We start from the raw sequence: 21,739 nt of genomic DNA, 5'->3' as shown, positions 1-21,739 counted from the left end.
CGGTTTAGTCAAACGGTTTAATCACACCCTCAAAAATATAATTAAAAAATTTGTACGTGAGGACGCATGCAACTGGGATAAATGGCTCGAACCCCTGTTATTCACAGTGCGAGAGGTCCCACAAGCCTCCATGGGGTTCTCCCCGTTCGAATTATTATATGGGCGTAAGCCGCATGGCATCCTAGATGTACTGCGGGAAAATTGGGAGGAGGGACCTTCAACAAGCAAAAACGAAATTCAATACGTTATTGACCTGCGTGCAAAACTCCACACACTCACACACCTAACCCAGGAGAATTTGCGGCAGGCCCAAGAACGGCAAGTCCGCCTGTACGACAGGGGCACGCGCCTTAGGGAGTTCGCACCGGGAGATAAAGTACTCGTGCTGTTGCCCACGTCGAGCTCCAAATTGATTGTCAAGTGGCAAGGACCCTTTGAGGTAACACGGCGAGTCAGGGACGTCGACTATGAGGTGAGGCGAATGGACAGAGGTGGGGCGTTACAGATTTACCACCTCAATCTGCTAAAACTTTGGAACGAAGAGGTCCCCGTGGCATTGGTGTCGTTGGTTCCAGAGAAGGTGGAGCTGGGGCCGGAGGTCCAAAAAGGAACACTGACCACTCCGGTCCCCTGTGGAGACCACCTCTCCTCAACCCAACTCACGGAGGTTGCCCAGTTGCAAGCTGAATTTTCGGACATGTTCTCACCCCTGCCCGGCCGCACCCGCCTCATAGAACACCACATTGAGACACCCCCGGGGGTGGTAGTGCGCATCCGCCCTTACAGGCTGCCCGAACACAAGAAAAAGGTGGTTCGGGAAGAACTCGAGGCCATGCTCGACATGGGCATCATCGAGGAGTCCCACAGTGACTGGAGCAGCCCAGTGGTCTTGGTTCCCAAGGCCGACAGGTCGGTCCGGTTCTGTGTGGACTATAGAAAAGTCAACGCAGTGTCTAAATTCAATGCGTACCCAATGCCTCGTATTGACGAGTTACTTGATTGACTAGGCATGGCTCGTTTTTATTTGACAGAGGATTTGACAAAGGGATATTGGCAGATCCCCTTGACTCCATTATCCCAAGAGAAAATGGCCTTTTCCACACCGTTTGGCTTACACCAGTTTGTCACACTTCCTTCTGGGCTGTTTGGGGCATGCGCTATGTTCCAGCAGCTTATGGATAGGGTCCTCTGCCCCCACGCCACCTACGCGGCCACATACCTGGATGACATTATAATCTATAGTAATGACTGGCAGCGGCATTTGCAACATCTAAGGGCCATCCTTAGGTCGCTGAGGCGAGCAGGTCTCACAGCCAACCCGAAGAAGTGTGCGATTGGGCGGGTGGAAGTATGGTATCTGGGCTTCCACTTGGGCAATGGGCAGGTGCGTCCCCAAATTAATAAGACAGCAGCAATTGCGGCCTGCCCGAGGCCCAAAAAGGGGGTAAGACAGTTCCTGGGCTGGCTGGCTACTATCGTAGGTTTATACCAGGGCTTTGAACCGGTTCAAGGAACAAAAACGAAAACTGGGAACTTTTTCTATTTCACATGGAACAGAAACGAAACCAGAAACTTTATTATTTTTTATGTTCCGGAACAGAAACGCTTATTAAAAATAATGGTAACTGGTTAATACTGGTTTTTATTTTGTTCCTCAAAGTTTCCGTAGCCTACAAATAAAAGTCATTCTTCTCCTGCGCAAGTTTCTATGACCCGCTGGGGTTCACTTCCTGTGTGACGTTCGCTGACTGAATGGAGAGAGCGGGAAGGTGGACTCCTATCACGTCTCCACGTGATAATAAGTGAGTAAGTGTATTACTGAGTGTCTGAGCAAAGAAGAGCCTGAACGTTGCAACCTCCCTATTGGCTGTTTGTAAAAATGTATCAATTGTTGCCCTTCCCACGGGAATCATCGCAGGCTCGAGAGACGAGACCTGACGAGTTAGTTCGTTGGTAGCAGAACAAAATGTCTGGACACAAATCGGGTTTTCAGAAAAGGAAAGAAAATAAACGGAGGGTCGAAAATACAAAAAAGGAGGCAGAAAATGCAAAACGAGTTTTAAGGTAGGACAAATGGTTACTTTTTAAGGCAGCCCGCCGTGGCTGCCTGCAGGCTTATTTATTATAGCCCATTTAGTTAAAATAGTTGATATAAAATGTTTATAGTTATAGTTATGTGATGGTTGTCCTGATTTAGACTGGTGTTTTTGTTTTTTTTTTTTTGGGGGGGGGGGGGGGGGGGGTGCGCGATGTTGCACCTGGGTCCAGATTAGGGCAGAACCGGCCCTGGCTACATTTCAGGTGTAGTTTGTTTTATGTATGTATGTACTTGCATAGATGTGTATTTGGTCTTCCAATATGGCGCCTAACAAAATCTCGCGGCGCGGTGACGTCATGCGGTAGCCCTCTATAGGGCCTGACTAGCCTTTGGTAACACACTAAACGAATTATCTTTCATTTTTGGCACTTTTTCTGTTTGTGTAGATGGGAAGACATACTGAGAATCCAAATCGCCAACATCTCATCTCATCTCATTATCTCTAGCCGCTTTATCCTTCTACAGGGTCGCAGGCAAGCTGGAGCCTATCCCAGCTGACTATGGGCGAAAGGCGGGGTACACCCTGGACAAGTCGCCAGGTCATCACAGGGCTGACACATAGACACAGACAACCATTCACACTCACATTCACACCTACGGTCAATTTAGAGTCACCAGTTAACCTAACCTGCATGTCTTTGGACTGTGGGGGAAACCGGAGCACCCGGAGGAAACCCACGCGGACACGGGGAGAACATGCAAACTCCGCACAGAAAGGCCCTCGCCGGCCCCGGGGCTCGAACCCAGGACCTTCTTGCTGTGAGGCGACAGCGCTAACCACTACACCACCGTGCCGCCCAATCGCCAACATTTGAAATAATAATTGTTTTGAATTATTTCTTGTCTTATTTAATGAAGGTTGTAATAGAATTAGCCTATATTTGGCTTAAGCTGGATGAGACAGAGACATAATTTTATAGCCATTTGTTAAACAGCTGACAGGGAATGTAATTAACCGTTCCGGGAATGAAATTTTTTTGTTCTAACCGGTTTGGGAACGTCTATTTAATGGTGGAACCCAAAACCGGAAACGTTAAAATTCCGTTTCTGTTCGGAACGAACCAATAGGAAAAAAATTCTGGTTCAAAGCCCTGGTTTATACCTAATTATTCGGACGTCACCAGCCCGCTGACTGATCTCACTAAAAAGGAGGCACCAGATCCGGTCCAGTGGATGGAGCAATGCCAGCAGGCTTTCTCTGAGGTAAAGGCTGCACTGTGCGGGGGGCCACTGTTACACTCCCCTGACTTCACTCTCCCCTTTGTTTTGCAGACGGACGCGTTGGACAGGGGGCTGGGGGCTGTTTTGTCCCAGGAGGTGGAGGGGGAGGATCGCCCCGTGCTTTACATCAGCAGAAAGCTGTCGGTGCGTGAAAGCTGCTACAGCACTATAGAGAAAGAGTGCCTTGCCATCAAGTGGGTGGTCCTCGCCCTCCGCTACTACCTACTGGGACGCCCTTTCACCCTCTGTTCAGACCACGCGCCCCTCCAGTGGCTCCACCGCATGAAGGATGCCAACGCGTGGATCACCCGTTGGTATCTGGCACTCCAGCCCTTTAACTTCAAGGTGATCCACAGGCCAGGGGCGCAGATGGTCGTGGCGGACTTCCTCTCCTGTCAAGGGGGGGGTGGAGTTGGCTGCAGGCTGGATGGCTCCCTGGCCTGAGTCGGGTGGTGGGGGTATGTGGCAGCGGGGGCGTGGTCAAGCGGCGGTCTGTGAACGGAGGGCGGAGTCAGGGAAGGTAAGTGGCAGAATCACTACACCTGATGTTAGTTAACCTGTGTTTTTGTGTCTTCCCCAGTGACCGCGCCCTATAAAAGGAGAGAGAGCAGAGGAAGGGAGCTCTCTCCCCAACCAGACGACTGATGTGTGTGTGTGCGTGTCTGTGTGGCTGGGAGATTGTGGTCGACTGAAAAGTGTCACAATAAAGAGTTTTGGTAACTCAGTTCTGGCCTGCCGTACTTCTGTGCTCCACCCACCCGCTCAAAGTCACACAGTGCTGAAATCTGAATTTGCTGATCTGGATTTGAAGCTCTTATAAACAACACACACTTAGTGCATCACAATCACTAATTTCTGAATTAATGCTCCAGTTCTGAAAGCAGTAAGATTGTGAAGTCCTTGTTCTGTCCATGGAGTCCATCGTTACTGTAAATCTCTCTCTGTTCTGTTAGTGAGGGAAGTTTTCTGTGAACAGAATCCATGACATGTGGATTAATTTTTTGTTGTGAAGATTATTAATAAAAATAGACTATAATTATCTATTGAACACTGTTTACTCTGGTGTGTGTGTGCGTGTGTGTGTGTGTGTGCGCGCGCGCGCTAAAACAGGAATGTGGAGACTTTCTACAATCTTAATCTTGCATTATTTTGCTAACATTATCTCCAAACATCTATAAATTTACAGCATACAGTCTGGAAAAGTCTTTCCCGTGATGTTTTTCACCTGCACGCTGAAACATTTTCCTGAGCCAATATTTAATATTCAGTGATGAAAATGATTTGATAAAAAGCCAACATTCCATCATGTTGAGTTTTCCCTGAATACAAATGCAGTGTATAAACACATTCCTACACACACCAATGCAAAATGACTGAAGTGATTCCCAATATTTATTTACGGTCACCATGGAAACATCGACTGATTTGTAAGGGGATGTTGAGAAATACAACAGAATGGAGATTTCTGAATGGAGCATATTTTAAAGAAACTACTTTCAGCTGGGTTCATGTTCCCATGTCAGACCATTTCAGTCATGCATTACACACTCATACACACTCACCTTCTACATGCTGTGATTCTGACCAATCACATGTCAGGTCCTGAGATATAAATGTTAATAACACAAACATCCTCCTGAGGGATGCTGAATAACAGGTAAGAGCTCCAAAAAGAAAATGTGTGTGTGTAGACAGGCTCCATTCTATCAGCCCTGGATTACAGAGGCCATCACCATGGTAACGTGCCAGGGGTCGTCCCTTCTGCTCGACCGCTCTCTGATACAGCAGTGTGAAGAGGACAGACGTCGAGGCCACATGAGAGAGAAGGAAATCTCTGTCTCTGTCACTGAACACAAAACGACTCCACACTCGCACTAATTACATTCACTAAAGAATCTAACAACTGCACAGAAACAGCTTTCACTCACAGCTTCACTTTCACGGCTATAAAACGTTCTAATCATCATAGAGAATGGTAAAATAAGTTTGATTATAAAATGCTAAAATCTGATTGGCTGAGCCACATTCAAACCCGCTGTGAAAATCTGGGATATAAAATATACACATGAGTAAAGTAATAAAACTGTTACACTACAGATGTTCTGTCTATAGAATACCCCCATCTCCATGTTACGTTGCTTGGCAATCAAAGATTAATGTTAACAGACTATATTTTGTGGCAGACAAATTGTTCATTGTGAATATTATTAATAACAAATGCTGGATTTTATCAGATTGTTTCCTGCTTCACTCTCTTACTCAAGATCAAATCACTGTCACACAAACGCTCTCTCTGATTGGGTCACTGTCAGACCCCACAGAACTCAATCAGGCAACTGAATCCTTAGAGTCAACGTTCCGCTGTACTTTAGATAATGTAGCTCCTCTTAAAAGAAAAATGATTAGAGAGAAAAATTAGCACCCTGGTATAATGATGACACTCAGACTTTAAAACAGACCACTCGAAAATTGGAACGTAAATGGCATCAAACAAAATTGGTAGTGTTCAAATTAGCGTGGAAGGAGAACTTCCTGAAGTATAGAAAAGCTCTTAGTGCTGCGAGATCAACATATCTCTCCTCCTTAATAGAAGATAACAAAAATAATCCTAGATTCCTGTTTAATACTGTAGCAAAATTAACCAGGAATAAGTCCACTATAGACACATGCACACCTGCAGTATGGAGTAGCAACGACTTCATGAATTTTTTTAATGACAAAATTGAGAATATCTGACAAAAAATTCAAACTATTAATTTAAAGCTAGGCAATTTGATAAGTAACCCTGTAGTTAACAATATAACTGGAACAGATCACCAATTAGAATGTTTTACTCCCCTTAGAAAGGCTGAACTAACTTTACTAATTTTCTCATCAAAACCTTCAGTTTGTGTACTTGAAAAAGCTGTGGCACAGCAGTTATGCTCATATTTACATAGGAATAACATCCATGAAATGTATCAGTCAGGATTTAGACCTCATCATAGCACAGAGACAGCACTGGTTAAAGGATATGGGACATGGATTTTTTTCTGGGCATAATTATGTATAAAGGACATAAGAAATGCCATCTAAATCACTGCAGGGCGTCAAAAATGTGAAAATCATCACATTATTCAAGTTTTTTTATACATCAGCGTAAAACAAGGATTCGTTAATGAGCTAGGTGGTCACGTGACCCGTGACGTAACAAAAACTTTCCAAGGAGCCAGCGCTTGGGAATCTAATGTAAACAGGTTACCGAAATGGACACCATCGACAGTGATATTCCCGATGTTTCACAGAGATGTGAAGTTAGACCCTATCGATTCGAACCGATAGCTGGAAATTCACATGAACATGGATCTTGTCTTTACTCTGACGGGTCAGATGATTCTGAGAGTGAGAGTTCATTCAGCCCTCATGAAACTGAAAGCGGTCGGCTCGATAACACTTCCTGGTAAGTTAAAAACAATTCTGCTCAAAGGCTAATGATCTGTTGAAAGAAGTATTATTTTTGTATCATACATTGAAAGTTCATCATAGATCTAGCTAAAGTCCGTTGCAAGCTAGTTTTTTTTTTGCTGATATTTTTCGAGATTGATTGAGATACAATGCTTCCAGAGTCCGAGATGAAAACATTCAAAATGGCGAAACGAGTCAGAATTATGATAATCAATAATTGATACACCCAAAATTATAATACTAATCCTTACCTCGGCTTTCAGTCGCTTAGCGCAGAGGTCTTCAACAGGGGTGTCGTGAAATCGCACCGGATCACTCATATCAACAAAAATATTCCTGCCCTGTCCCCTGGCCTCCGTGCAGGGATGCAAACAGCGCGCCTTTCGGCGGATGCCGCCTTTTTCACGGCTGAATCGCGCAGATCCGATTTTTTTTTTAAAATAGCGATGTTGGTTCATGGAGCATGAGGCATGAAGTGTAAGGATGAGAGAGAGGCGGTTTGGGTCGGGAAGCTGCGCGCATTTGTGCAGCCTGGCGCAGGTGTGCGCGGCTTCCCGATTTGAACTGTTTTTTTTTTCTCATCCTTATGCTTCCTGTTTCATGAATTAATATCGCTCAGTACCAGAGTATTAATGTTGAAAGAATCCTCAGTGAAATGGTCCGAATACAGTTTGTGGGAAACAGTAGGTGCAAAGTTTTTTTCAACAGGTGTTCTGTAAAGTTGTCCTACCAAGCTACTGCGCATGCGCGAAGCCTACTGCGCATGCGCAGGTGAGCCCACACTTTCCTCAGCTTCGGGTCCTTGGGGAATGCAAAAAAACTTACTCCAGGGCATTTCCCATTGGAATTATTGCAACCATAAGCAGCACAATACACCATGATGTCCAATGTAAAGACTATAAAAACAATTTTCTTGTCATCCACTTCTCCATTCATCTACCCGCTTGTGCTGTGCCCGAAAGTTTTTGTGACGTATGATCACGTGACAGCGGCTCTTCCAGTTGCAAAAAATGCATATCGGAAGTCGAGCAGAAATGCCATATAATCATCACAAATATAACGATTTTGCTGAATTTAATAGATGATTTTGTATTTGTTGATGCAATTAATTCATATTTTTAATGGAGAGAAACTGATATAGCGTGCTTTTATGTTTCATGTCCCATATCCTTTAAAGTAGTAAACGACCTACTGTTGGCGTCTGATCAGGGCTGTGTCTCGCTGCTTGTGTTGCTTGACCTTAGTGCAGCATTTGATACCATTGATCATTCCATTCTTCTGGATAGACTAGAAAATGTTGTGGGAGTTAAGGGAATGGCCCTCTCCTGGCTCAGCTCTTATTTAACTGATAGCTATCAGTATGTTGATGTAAATGGTGATTTTTCAAGACGTACTGAGGTAAAGTTTGGTGTTCCACAAGGTTCTGTCTTGGGTCCACTGCTTTTACACTTACTGAAGATGAATGAAGGAATGATGTTGGAATGTCCCTGAAGTGACCTGTGTTCAGTAAGATTCACTAAATTGAACTTGAAGCTCTTCAGGAAACTAAATCTTATTTCACTCCATATCTCCACCCTGCATCCAGCCAGTGGAGTAATAAAGTATGACTCAGATGACTCATACTTGCACTTATTAAATATTTCTATCTGGACTACAGGTAGTGACTCGGTCACATGACCACATGTTACTAAAACACAGAAATAATAATGAAGGGGTAAAGTGGAAGTGGAGTAACACGTCTATGTCTTATTTAAATGTCTCTGATTGAGAAATAAGCTCTGGTTGAGTCACAGTTCACAATTAGCTTGCTATTTTCACGACAACTATAAACTATTAGCAATTTTTAACCTGTGGTTGAAGGTATACATAAAGGAAAATGGAGTGTAATATTAGTGTGTGTACTTTAAACGCTTCTTAAAATGAATTATAATTTGGTGACATCACATGGTGCGATTATACACCAACGATGGTGACGTTCACCATGTTCAGTCTCACTCACATCCTGCTGTGATCAAACGCAACATCACATTTTATTACTGCTCCAAAATAATTCACATTTATAATATTAGTAAACTTTACTCAACCTTCTCTCAAAGGCATTTCTACGATACACTAAATACAGATTTGCTCCCAAAGTTCTATCTATCTGGAATATTCTAGTATTTATCAGATACTCAGCATCAGAGCAAATCTAATCAGGGGCATTAGGGTAAGTTTGACAAACACACACACAAACCATGTAGATCATTCTCTCACACTGTATTACTGAGTGCCTGGTGTAGCTGTGCATAAAGTGTTAATAATCAGCATTATGATAATTAGCACTACATTTGGAGGAAAAGTGCAAACCTGCAGCATCTATATTCTGTAGCTCTGTATGAGAGAGAGAGAGAATGAGACAGAGAGAGGCAGACAGACAGAGAGAGAGAGAGAGAGAGAGAGAGAGAGAGAGAGAGAGACAGAGAGAATGAGAGAGACAGAGAGAGAGAAACAGACAGAGAATGAGACAGAGAGAATGAGAGAGACAGAGAGAATGAGAGAGAGACAGAGAGAATGAGAGACAGACAGAATGAGAGAGACAGAGAGAGAAACAGACAGAGAATGAGAGAGAATGAGAGAGATAGAAAGAGGGAATGAGAGAGAGAGAGAGAGAGAGAGAGAGAGAGAGAGAGAGAGAGACCTTCAAACAGTCTTTATTAATACAACAATTTTAATTGACACAATTTTGATTCGTCTGACATGTACAGTACATGAACAAACAAACTAACTAACTAACTAACTAACTAACTAACTAACTAACTAAAAAGAAGCAATCCAATCACAATTTGGGAAACTTTAAGTTAACAGTATATGTGTATTCACATTCTAATATTCTTGCTCCACAATTGAGTCTGTTATTTATATCATCATTTAAAAAGACAGAAGCAAAGATTCATCAGACACACAACATAACATGTCTCCTCGCCCCACATTTCAACAAACTCATCTAGAACTGAGATAATTTTATAATAAGCGAAGTCTATTTTTAACCGAGCTGCCATTAGACCCTTAATCATGAGAACAGGTCGACTGACCCTGATCCCAGCATTTTGTTTCTCCTTGTGAGCCAAATGCTCATTTTAGCCTGACCGATCAGAAAGTTAAGACTAATCGTCCTTCATTTTGATGCACTGTATTTTAAACTGAAAATAAAAGTTACCTCGCTCAGCTCCTCTTCAAATTCCCTGAACCATTCCTTCAATAAACCAAATAAACTTCTTAACCTCCCACACTTTAGCCGTAGATGTTGCAATGTTTCCTTTTCCTGGCAAAAAGGACACCACCTGTCTACCCTGGGATCTATATGAGCCACGTGTCTGTTTGTGGCCGCGGCCCCATGTACTATTCTCCACTGGAGATCCACAGTGCGTTTCTCTATAGGAGTTTTGTACAGGGACCTCCAGCATCCTCTGGGGGACGAGCCTGGTGCGAGCAACCCCAACCACTTCGACTCCTGCAGTCCATCCAACGTCACCTTGTGTATGACCTTGACACTCAGATAGTATAAGGCCTTTTTTGATGTTGCTGAAAAGTCTACTAGTTGGGGTGTTTTAAAGGATAGGAGTGTCTGTTCCTCCTCATCCTGGTTTTCCATCGCAGCAGTGATAGCCAGAGATGGAAAGAGCAGTTCTCCTCCATGAACCTCCAGGACAGGTTCTGTTCTGAGTGCCCTTCTGAAGTTACCGGGGAGTGAGGACAAGACTTCATCTAGCAGTCTTTGTAGCAAGCGGACTGATTTTATTCCTGACTCCTCACTCAGTCTTTCAGCAGTTTTCCATGACCTTCCACTCCTTAGGTTACCCAACTTTACCAGACCAGCCCTTACGAATGCTCTCTTCACACCTGCAGAGTTCAATGTCCTGCTCTGTATGAAGACATTATGGAACAGTGGTTCCTGTCCTACATCACTGTAAAACTGTGTGATAAGTCTCTGAGCCTTTATGACCTTGTTCCAGGCCTTTAGCATGGTTTGATAGAAACCCATAGTCCCGGACAAGTCCATCCCTTTGAGCCTCTTCAAAAAGAGATGTTTGTCATAGCCCAGATTCCCAGCTTTACGTAAGAGTAGGCAGGCTGTTTTTGTCCATGCCAGCTCTCCCCTGTATAGAAGACGCTATGCTGACTGTAAACGGAAGGCTGTGATGTGACTCTGCAGGTCAATTAGTCCTTGACCTCCTTCATGCAGGGGTAAGAACAGTACGGCAGGTCTGGTCCAGGGATATTGCCACCAGAAAAAGTTTACCAGCTTCTTCAAGTGCTTCCGATGGATCTAGGACAGTGAAATGATGCCACAGCATCGAAGCAATCAGGTTGTTCACAACCAGAGCTCTTCCCTGGTATGACAACTGGGGCAGGACCAAAGTCCATCGAGACAACCTGGCACCTACCTTCTCTATAATCCCTTCCCAGTTTTTCTTTTTAAAATCCACACTACCAAGGAAGACACCTGGACATTTCATTCCCTCCTTGCTCCACTCCAGTCCTCCTGGCAGAGTTGGCAATCCTTTCCTTTGCCACTGACCCATAATGTATGCTGTGCATTTTCCTAAGTTTATTTTGGCAGATGATGCTCTTTCATATAGGGTCATATAGGATGCGCTTTCATAAATTGCACATAACACTACCTATATCTTCCTGTCCTCTTATAAAGACAATCACATCATCCACATAAGCGGACAGAGGTACATTACCTTGTTCATCCACTTCCTGAAATGGAAGCCCCATTAGTTCCTGTCTAAGTTTATGTAGTAAAGGTTCTATTGCTAATGAGTACAACTGTCCTGATAAAGGACATCCTTGTCTGATCCCTCTAAAAACTTTAACTGGACAACTAAGTCCACCACTGACTTTTAAGATAACAGAAGCCTTGGCGTATAGAAGTTTAACCCAGGAAATAAAAATGTTACCGAAACCAAAAGCTCTCAACATTTTAAACAAATATTCATGATCAACCCTATCAAAGGCTTTTTCTTGATCAATGGATTAAAAAAAAAACAAGATTAAGTTCTTGAGTAGTTGATAGAGCGATGACATCACGTATTAAGAATAGATTGTCCGTTATTGTACATCCAGGAATGCAGTATGATTGATTTGTGTGTACTATAGTGTCAATGTGATTTTTTAATCTATTTGAGAGGCATTTAGATAGTATTTTATAATCAGTACACAGTAATGAAACAGGTCTCCAATTTTTTAATAGTCCAAGGTCTCCCTTTTTTGGTAGCAGTGAGAGAACTGCTCGTGTGCAGCTTGTAGGTAACCTCCCTGAGTTGAAGCAGTCCATGAAGACTTCCTGTAAATCTTTTCCCAGTAGTCTCCAGAAATGTTTGTAGAATTCTGACGGGAGGCCGTTGATACCAGGGGAGCGTCCATATGACATGCCCTGCACTGCCTTCGACATTTCCTCCATCGTAATGTGGGTTTCAGGAACAGCTGCTTGGTCTGCCCTCAGCGTTGGTAGTCCTCTGTGCAGTTCTACTGAGGAAGGGTCACAAGTTCCAGTGCTAAAGAGGTCCTTGTAAAAAATTGATGGCCAGTTTTCTCATTTCCACAGGGTCTTCTGTGATTTCCCCATTGGGCCACTTGAGGTGGAGCATGAGATTTTGTTCTCTCACTTTCTTTTCTAGTTTGAAGAAGAATGATGTCGGGGCATCCATGTCTTTGAGTGTACAGATCCGTGCTTTTACCAGGGCTCCTTTAGCTTTCTCCTGCAGAAAGGAGCCTAGAGCGCTCCTCTTATCCTCTAGCTTTGTAATGTTATTATGGTCATTTCTATTAACTATTTCCTCCTCAAACAGTTTGATTTCTTCTTCTAATTGTTTTATCGTGTTCCTCTCTGCAGCTGATGTGTGCGCTAAATACTGTTGACAGTAGATCCTGATTTGGACTTTCCCCACCTCCCACCATGAGATTAAATCATCAAATTTGTTCTTTTTTAATCTCCATTGCTCCCAAAAAGCTGAAAACTGTTTACAGAAAGAATTGTCCTGGATTAGCCTGATATTGAACTGCCAGTATGAGCTTTGTGTTGAACAACCAGATAATGATAGATCTGCTGTTATCATGTGATGATCTGAGAAGCCAACAGGTGATATTGTTGCTGTTTTTGTTTGATTCCTACAGTGTTTACTAAGATAAATCCCGTCTAGTCTGGCTGCACTTATTCGACCTTCTGTCACTTTGACCCGTGTGTATTGCCGTCCTGTTGGGAGAAATTCCCTCCATGTATCTGTCAATCCATGTTCCTTCAACAAACCAGATAATAATGAAGCTGATTGTAAACGTGGTTCCTTTCCGTTCCTGTCTATTGTAAAGTGTGTTGTGCAGTTCCAGTCCCCTCCGAGCATCATCACAGAGTTATTATACTGTTTGAGAGTATTACTAATTTTTTGGAATAGTTTGACCCGGTCTGAGCCAACACTGAAAGCATAAACATTTCTGAATTTAAAAGGTGTATTTTTAATTGTGGCCTGCACTATAATAGCCCGACCCTGCTCCACTTCACTGAAGGAAATGTGTGAAGGACTCACGCTCTGTGAGAAGAGTATGGCTACTCCTGCACTTATGTTAGTACCATGGCTAAAGAAAACCTGCCCCCTCCGGCTCATCCCCCGGCTCATCCCCCAGCTCATCCCCCAGTCCACCTTCATCACTAGAGCTGTATGTCTCCTGCAAAAACAGAGCATTGATATTTTTTGTCCTGCTAAGCTCAGTGATCATAGCGCTCTTATTCTTATCTCCACTTCCGTTTATATTTAAGGAGCTAATCCTTAAACTTCCCATGAGGAGAGCTGAAGAGGAAGAAAGAACCACAGAGAAATACACCAGTAGAAGGAAAGACACCCTCAATGCTTTACCCATTTTATTTCCTTCTACAGAGAGGAGCTTCCCCCTTTTTTCTTTTCTCAGTTTTGTCAGTAACTTTTTTTAACCAAAACCTTTTTTGCTTGTTCAGTTGCTCTTTGCCAACTTCCTTTTTAATTTTTACAATCAACTTTATCAGTTTATCAACATCAGGGAAAAAAAAGTGTTCACATCTACAGTATGTTTACCAAAAGTTTCATCCAAAAAATCATTTATTTCGTGCACTTTGTAAAGCGGTTTGTCATCCTGTGATAAATAATCAGAAATATCGGAAAAGGCATTTCCCCCTGACTGGGATAGGGAGTGTTTGGGACAGTGTTTACTTCTCACTCATCCTCGGACGCGGCTTCACTTCCGGGTGTTTCCACCACAGGTGCCCCCTCAGTGTCCGGCTGAGCCACGCCCCCTGGTGTCTCTGCTGCAGGTGCCCCCTCAGTGTCCGGCTGAGCCACGCCCCCTGGTGTCTCTGCTGCAGGTGCCCCCTCAGTGTCCGGCTGAGCCACGCCCCCTGGTGTCTCTGCTGCAGGTGCCCCCTCAGTGTCCGGCTGAGCCACGCCCCCTGGTGTCTCTGCTGCAGGTGCCCCCTCAGTGTGAGTCTGAGACTCGATCCCGACCCGAGAGGAGCTGCCCTCCCCGGTCTCGGTGTCTAAACCCAAGTTTCTGTCCGCGGTCTCACTCTCCGCTTGCACGCAGTGCAGACAGAAAAAGTGCTTATGTCCAACATCCCCACACTCAAAACACTTCATATTTCCTGAACTCGCGTACACCATATAATACCCCTCCTCATATTTCACCCTAAATGAAATCTCAAGTGATGGAGAGTTGAGGAACATATAAACCTGTCTCCGCAGAGACTGAACATGCTGCAGCTTCGGGTCTTTACAGCCGAGGGGAACAGTTTTAAATCCGCTCGCAAGCTTCCCAAACCGCTGTAACTCTCTCCAGCGCTTCGTTAGGGATGAAGGAAGGCGCTCCCTCCTGATACGGTCACTCGAGTGGTCGCTACAGTTAACAGAGAAACTACAGCTAAACTATCATCTAAAATAACACCACTTTCAACCAAGGAAATGACCAAACGCTCCTCTCTTAAAAACACCACCACAGCTTTATTCGTTCTCGAGCCATAGAAAATATTTTTATGACCCACTTGCTCACCAACAGCCAGTAAAACATCCTCAACAGTAAAGCGCGGGTCAGCCGTGATCCTGACGCTGTGTCTAAGTGACAGGGACGGCGAACCTCCACCAGGGAGGGACGCCATCCTGCACACCACCAAACTCCGACCAACTACTCCTCCGTCACTTTCTAATAATCAAAACCAAAATAATGTTTTCTTACCTTTTCATGCAGTAAGGGGGAAAAAGAGAAAGCATAGAAAAGCAATGAAATATTTCAAAACGAACAAAAACTCACTCAGTGCCTTCACTCACACACCCAAACTCCCAGCATGCAGTGCACAGAGACAGAGAGAATGAGAGAGACAGAGAGAGAGAGAGACAGGGAGAGAGAATGAGAGAGAGATCGAGCTCCTTGGCAGCGTCTCAGCTACAGCAGTGTAACGATACGCTGAGCTCTGTGTATAAAGAGGTGTGTTTATTTAATCTCTTCTCAGTCCTGGATGCTGGAATACAAATGAAAGGCCTGGGTTCTGGGTTCAGAGGCTCGTTGTCCTTCCTGTTGGGGGAATTTGAGTCACTGGCATTTCCCTTCAGTGGAAGATGCAGAAAAGTACTGCGTTCTAGTAAAAATAACCACCAACAGAAAACCCAGTGAACTCATCACATCTGCGGCTTCACAGGAGCAGCTCTGACGGCTATTTAAACTCCATTCAGTAACGGCAAACTACACGCCGAGCGGACATTTCTCTGACAGAACGCTCTTCTTTTCTGAGAACGCCGTGTTTCTAAAAGCAGCTCTGTTCTGGGATGTTGAGTTGGAGTGTTTGAGTGTTTAAGTGAATGAAAGCTAACAGAGACGTTAGCATGTGTTTTATAGCAGTAACTGACCGCTACTAAAGACATATCAGAAATACTAATTATTTACAAAGCTATTTAAATAATTTACAGAGTGGCTATTTAAAGAACCCTCAGCATTTATTGAGCATTGAGAAAACCCAGTAACTGAATGAAAAGGAGTTTACAAACATTACCAGAAACAAAAATGAAGAAATTTCTCACGGTTTCATTGAGCACAACTGAAAACGCAAGTAAAATCACTCTGAATTGTGGCAGAATTAAAACATTAACACTTTAAAAAGTATTTCATAGATTAATAACCAATGCCATATTTTTTCCTACATTTCTGCAAGAAACAAATCCCACTGCAAACTAACAGAAGATCTGAAAATGTTAAGAATAAATACACATTTGTGGTTAAATGCTGCGTTTGGTTTTATTGATTCTCTCGGCTTCCCTTTAGCAGAGTAGGATATCACATGTAGAGGATGTTATTAACCGCTCTCTTATTTTCTTCTAACTGGTTTCCTACTAAACAGGGGAACATTGGAGCAGGAACAGAAAAATAACCTTTCTGTTCAGGACAAACCAAAATCTTCTCTAATCACTGTTTATTATCACCAGAAGGACGACGGTCAGAGCGAGCGGAAAAATCACTGAGAGGGAAAAAAAAACAATTTCTGAGCAGCACAAAGCAAGAAATCTACAGAAGATGGGAGGTATGGAGATGTGTGCAGTTCTTCTGATAGATGTGTGTGAAGATAGCTATTTCTCTAAAAACAATGTTTTTGGTCTATTTTCAGCAGCTACATGTGCACACAGTGTGAATATAATGGATGAGAGCTGGATAACGTCACCGCTGTGGGCTGATCTCATGTGATGGTGGTGTGATTCCAGAATCATGAGTCCAGAATAAAAACTGTAGAGCAGCTGACTCCAGATGGCACACAGAACATCTAGCACTTTCTCTTCTTCTTCTTCATGAAGGCTGCCTCTGATTAATGTGATCTCTGGGGGCATTTCTGAGCCATGCTGAGAGATATAGGATTGATTGAATTCTCATTGTGTTAATGTGAATTATTGATAATGGCGATGCTATGCTACTTGTAGCATGTGTACAGTAGTGAATTTATCAACAGGAGAACCTGGTTAATTATTGATGAATATTTAAGTACATCAATCCTTCAAGAAAAGCTCATCACAGTTAAAAGTAGAGCTGTACAGCACTGGATCACATGCAGCTTTTCAACATAAATCAGTTGAGATTAAAGTAAATAACAGAGAAAGAATGTACAGGAGCTGTGAAGATGGAGCTTGGAAGCTGATAAAAGTATTTAAATATAAATTTAATGTATTTGAATTCCAGATATATTGTATTAAATACATGTTTAAACACACCTGTGGTGTATTTAATAAATGTACAGTTTTGAAAAAAAAAACCCATATCATTCTAAATTAGCTACAGGTTTTGAAATTAAAAAAAAAAACAGAATCCTGGAAACAAATTTCAGAAATATAGTTTTTATGTAAATGAGGCGAACAGTGATGCACGCGTCCAGAATTCCCTGGGAAAAGTAAACGCTTCCAGAACGTTTCAATCATCTCTCACGCTCACGTCTGTGAAGTGAACTGAAGACATGAAATGGAGTGAAGAGGAGTCAGAACCATAACGCCTGACTGAAATAACTCAGTTCCTGTTAAGAAGCTAACTCTGGCTGCTAATGATAACGAGCACATTAACATTAGCGTAGCCTAACTAGTGAGAACATTACCCACTACATCATTACGCATCGAGTGTTTAACATCACTGTAGTTATTGGAGCAGAAAATAAAGATGTTTTTATTACTTTTGCTGCTCTGAAAGGGTCTGATGCTCCCCGGGAATCACATTTCACCAAATTTATATTATAAAATCTGTATTTTTTGGAGATTTGTATTCAAGGTTTGATTTTTTTCATTGAAAATCTCAAAACTTCATTATTATGATGATATTGTATTATAGTCTGTCTTTAAAGGTATGTACGAGCAAGCACAAAACAAATAAAAGGCACTGTCCAAAAAAGTGTAATTTTTTCTCTTTGAAAATGCAATGTGCCGTGTCTCTGATGAAAGGTGAATGTTCTCTCAGCTCGTGTTGGTGCAGTTGTGTGAGACCGGAGAGCTGCTGCTGATTAACACTGAGGGTTCTGATCATGATCATGATGATGTTATATTAGTGTTGATGACAATGACGTCACTCATTTTACGCCTCACTCCCGGGGGTACACCACGCTTACACACCGCCGAGATTACAGCACTTATGACGTCATGGTTCGGCTATTCGGATCCGCTCGGTTCGGTGTAAACGGCTGCAGCATCACTGCGCCATGCTGTCCATTTCTACACACAGCAGTGTGATTCCCGGAGGGAGACCGGACTGGGATTGAGATTAAAGCGTCTCTGACTCACCGGCGGTTCCGATGCTCTGCTCCTCCGGGTTCTTCACTCCAGAAGCGGCGTTTCCGCTAAATTCACCTCACGAGCCGTCGGTTTCACAGAGCTGCGCCATGGTGCCGGCGGAGCGATGCGCGGACTCGGCGCTGAGGAGGAGGAGGATGAGGATGATGATGAGGATGAGGAGGATGATGATGAGGAGGAGGAGCTCAGGAGCGGCTGCACTGAGAATCAGATGGAAGGGGGCGCGCCTCTTCCGCGTGCACGCGCGCATGTTTCCCTAGCAGCCAGCGCGCCGCAGCAGAGACGCTACAGCGCATGCGCGTCCCTCTCCGACCACCACCCAGCGTGTCGGGAGCGCGCGCGCGCGGAGCGTGAAGTGTTTTGGTTTGGTGTTTAGCTGTTAGCTAACTGTTAGCTTTACTCCTCCTGTCAGAGTGTTTGCTGAGCAGAGGGACGGTCAGCCTGTGGTGTGACAGAACTTCCTCTCAGTGAATCTGTCACGCTTTAGAAAGCAGATGATGATCCTCCTGTGGAGAAGCAGAAAGATCCTTTCGGGCTGAAGGGTCACTGAGGGAAAAGCAGCTCCATTCACACATCTGGTGGGACACAGGACCAGGCCAAAGCCTCACAGCACACATCCTGAACAAATTAAGCTCTTTTCTCAGAACCATGACTGAGTAGCATCTGGGCTAAAAACCCTGAGTAGAAACTGCAGAGAACACCGACAGGAGAGAAGAGTAACGAACAACGCGTCGCTCTCGTTATCACGCCCGACTGCAGGGTTCAGTGTAAATACACGGTCCTGAGTAATTAAATCATAGTACCATTAGTTTTATTTAACCAGCTTCAGGATCATGTGTGAACAGCATCTTTACTAGAGAGCAAGAAACTTTTATGAGTTAAAATGAATTAGCGAATAAATCTAGCAACCCCAAGGGCATTTGGCTAAAGTTAGCTAGTCAGCTAACGCTACGATCTTCAGTGAGATAATGGAGGCGGTGTTCACTTCAGCATAGCGCACTTGGTTAGTTTACATAACTGTTCAAAAGTGCATTCCTCAGATGGAGAACGTTCTTCAGATTAGGTAGATGTGTAAAAAGAAATTTGTAAAGCAATTAGTCAAGTAGTTTTTCACCAGATGACTTTCTCTTACTTGTGTCATTTTCTTGATCATTACTTTTACACTTACTGTCACTCAGGTGAATTATTACTACAGTCGCAGTATTTTGACCCCTCTCAGTGTGTTTTGTACCCTACAACACCATAATTCCCAAATCTACCGATTCTGACAGGTGAACACCGCTTACCACTTTTAGTTCTAAAAAAAAAATGCTGCATTACAAAATAATCAGTGAACACTTTTGAATTCGCTCTTCTGATCTCGCTTCAGCTGTTTTCAGCACAGGGGACAGAAATCTACAGTGTCAGATAGTCATGTTAAGTGAAGCCAAGAGCCAATGGAACAGTGCGATAATGATGTTGAATCTAAATTGTATCTCTCTATCACGCCATTCCATTGGTTCTCATTATGGTTCTAGCCAATCATCAATGAGGTCACATGTTGCAACAAATCACACCAGTAATTGTAAAAAAAAAAAAAAAACACGCTCTGGTGATCACAAACAATGAAAACTCCGAAGGAAAAAAAAGATTCACCATGACAACAAGTTCAAGGCAACTTGGTTGTTGGATCATCCAGCATCAAGGCGAGGTGAGAAGCAGCATTTTGTGAAGTATGTTGGTCCGATTTCTCCATCAATTTTCTTCAAATATGGTACTCAGAATGCAGGAGAATGCACCATTTTACACTGTTTTTTGTTTTGTTTTTCAAAAATTTCCAGGGGGGCATGCCCCTGGACCCCCCTACACTGTTAGACACAGAGGTAGAGTAGGAGTCCATTTCCATCCCCTAAGGTATGAGCTACACCAGGGGTGGGCAATTATTTTTTCCATAGGGCCACATGAGAAACAGAAAATTTTGTGGAGGGCCGGACCATAAGGCTGAACTAAATTCTGCATAATATTAATTGTATTTCTTTATATAAAGCAATAAATATCATTGTTTTTACAAGCTGCTAAGACTGGTAAGAGTATGGAAAAAACGAGGTTGCCTTACAAAAAATGTCATTTATTCAATCAAATTTCCCAAAACAATGGTTAACAAAATGTGAACGTTTGTACCATTTTTTTTCAGTCACATTCACCCCAAAACACAATAAAGACATCACAATATTGTCTTTCTACTCCAAATATCAAACAAGATACATCATATTATAATAATGATGCCCACATTTGTAGTCTAATCACCTCATTTGGTGTTTTTCATTTGTTCAGTGAGAGAAATCTAGTCTCTGTTGGTCTTTAATGAGTGCATCAAAGTCAGGTTGAATGTCTGAGGTGGAGATGCGAAGCACAGCTGACAGATGATCATCAGTCCATTCGGTGTAGGTATCAGATCTACAGATCGGCTCAGGCTCTGGCGCCTGCTGGTGACGTCACACTATGTGATTAGCTGGACCGTTTGAAGGATGACGTACAAGTTTGTGGTTGGTCTGGACAAATTACGGAAGTAGTTATCGCGGGATTAGGTTTCATGGGATTTCATGTCATGTTCATGTCGCGCGCATTGCGTTTTTGTTGAACACAACTTCAAAATAAAAGCAATGCACATTCAGTCCATGCATGAGGTAAAATTAGAAAATACGTTTATTTTGTAATTTCTAATTAACCTTACGCGGGCCGGTTAGAATGAACCAAAGGGCCGGATGTGGCCCGCGGGCCGGAAAATGCCCAGGTCTGAGCTACACTAATGTACCCCTTAGGGCTCATTCTTGGACTTGAAGGTAACTGTGTGTACCTTTGTAGGGCCAAAAAGGTACATATATGTTCCTAAGCGGTACATAAAGGGTACAAATAAATACCTTAGAGGGTACTGCCCCAGTGATAAGCTGTTGTACCTCTAAAGATACAATAATATACTTTATTTTCTGAGAATGTAGAAGAGCATGATTGCACCACGCAATCTGATCTACCGCTTTTCATTCTCAGGGGCTTGGCAGGTATGCAACAGTGAATACTGAACATTTTGAACATGTAAGCTCGAGTGCCCTTCCTGTGAGTCGTGCAGCTGAAAGCTCAGACCCTGCTGGCAGCGCAACGAGTCAGGATGAGGTATTTGTACACAGTTCCTTTTGAGAGGAACAGGCATTGTATTGAGGAACTCTGGCACCAATGTGTCTGGGTAATTTGTCCAATATAATAATGGGTTTGAACAAAGCACTTAGAGCTATATTGCATTTATGCAGCTTTTTTCACTCCCTACCATACAGCCAAGGCAGCGTGGCGGTGGTGTAGTGTGTGGCGTTCCACCTCACAGCTCCAGGCACTGGGGTTCGAGCCTGAGCTCTGGTTACTGTTAACTTTCACTTGTTCTCCCCATGTCAGTGTGGATTTTCCAGCTGCTCCACTTTTCTCCCACCTCCAAAAAACATGCTGGGAGCTGAATTGGTTTTACTATAAAAGGTGGCAGTGAGGATAAGAATGGGTGTGATGCTGTGTGATGGACTGGCATCCTGTCCAGGGTGTATTTGTACCTGATCACATTCCCACACCTTGACCATGATAAAGCAGTTACTAAAAATATAAAACTCAAACAATCTACAAAATCTCTGCTTCTGTTATG

General features: G+C 43.3%; 1 protein-coding gene across 2 annotated transcripts in view; it reads right to left on the bottom strand.

Annotated features, from left to right (window-relative positions):
* si:ch73-362m14.4 (actin-binding protein WASF3) overlaps window positions 1-18,167 on the bottom strand; it is a 36,276-nt gene extending 18,109 nt beyond the window's left edge. For both annotated transcript variants that reach the window (XM_060935271.1, XM_060935272.1), the window contains exon 1: window positions 18,070-18,167. The gene's annotated coding sequence lies outside the window, so the exon portion shown is untranslated. The remainder of the gene's footprint in view (window positions 1-18,069) is intronic.
* Between the last annotated feature and the right edge of the window lie 3,572 nt (window positions 18,168-21,739).

The sequence above is a fragment of the Neoarius graeffei genome, chromosome 12 (assembly GCF_027579695.1).
Source record: "Neoarius graeffei isolate fNeoGra1 chromosome 12, fNeoGra1.pri, whole genome shotgun sequence".
Classification (NCBI taxonomy): Eukaryota; Metazoa; Chordata; class Actinopteri; order Siluriformes; family Ariidae; genus Neoarius; species Neoarius graeffei.
The sequence above is the reverse complement of the archived record's forward strand: the minus strand, read 5'-3'. Positions and strand labels throughout refer to the sequence as shown.